The sequence below is a fragment of the Nuphar pumila genome, chromosome 1 (assembly GCF_984573655.1).
Source record: "Nuphar pumila chromosome 1, dmNupPumi1.hap1.1, whole genome shotgun sequence".
Taxonomy (NCBI): domain Eukaryota; kingdom Viridiplantae; phylum Streptophyta; class Magnoliopsida; order Nymphaeales; family Nymphaeaceae; genus Nuphar; species Nuphar pumila.
Window position 1 is genome coordinate 145,051,629 of NC_143249.1, and position 1,192 is coordinate 145,052,820.

Sequence of the window (1,192 nt, forward strand, 5' to 3'; positions counted from 1 at the left end):
CCATGGTGTATGCAAAGGTGACACTCACAAGACCCTGAGCTTGTTCTTTCCATAGAAGATCCCAAGTTTCTAATTAGGAAAGCCCATAGATCAAGCCAAAAAGCTTATGATAATCAAACAAATCGCCCCCTGATGAAATACTTTATTCCTACTGAATACACCCATGCTTCCTGTATCACGAGACCAGATATGGGAGCAAATACTTTTGATATCAATGCCAGCATTATTCAAATTTTTCCATCTTTCTACGGCCTAAGTAATGAGGATCCTTATCACCATATAGATGAATTTTTAGAAATTTTCTCAACAGTTAGAATTCACAACTTTGGTGATGATGCCTAGAGACTCACATTCTTTCCTTTTTCACTAAAAGATAAAGTGCAGCACTAGTTGAAAACTATAGATTCGATTCAAATTATAACATGGTAACATTTTCAAAAAGAATTTTTAAAGAAATACTTTCCCATTAGTAAAATGAATCAGTATAGGAAAGCAATCACGAGCTTCACACAATTAGAAATAGTGAAGTTTTATGAAATATGGGATAGACTCAAGGACCTCTTGAGAAGATGCCCCCACCATGAAGTACCAAAATAACAATTTTTGCAATATTTTTATGACGATCTTACTAAAAAGAATAGTCAAATGGTAGATGTTGCTTGCAGGGGCACATTAATGCTAAAAAATGAAGATGAAGCATGGTCGTTTTTCAAAACATTGAGCGATAATTCCATGCACCATGCCTCATCTTTGAAGTTTGATAGGACCTCTTCTGATCTAAGTGGTTTGGTTGATCTTTTTGCAATAGTATTTTTAAAATATATTTTTTAATAAAACATTTGGAAAATCAACCAAAAATATAAAAATCGATTTTCCACGAATGTGGCAAGTATGGGTCGAATCCTCACAGAACGGGAGAATATTCAAATTAAATCTAAAAATTTCAATTTATTAATATCATAAATGTTTACAACTAAGTCAAACACTACAACTCTAATTAAGTTAAAAACTAAAAATAAAAATTAACTCCTAAGCAGCTTCCTAAGTCTTCTACAGATTGCCAGGGGCATTTTTTGTCTTTTCACCACAGTTGCATTCACACTCTCAATATGAATACACCTTTTGACTTGTATTGAACTTATCAACCAAAATAAACAGAAAATAAAAGTCAGTAAACAATTCAACAATTAAT

At 32.6% G+C, this 1,192-nt stretch overlaps 1 non-coding gene across 1 annotated transcript; it reads right to left on the bottom strand.

The window, feature by feature from the left end:
* Window positions 1–481: 481 nt before the first annotated feature.
* LOC149849200 (small nucleolar RNA R71) lies at window positions 482–587 on the bottom strand. The gene has a single exon (XR_016426554.1). It is a non-coding gene; the product is annotated as a small nucleolar RNA R71 (small nucleolar RNA).
* Between the last annotated feature and the right edge of the window lie 605 nt (window positions 588–1,192).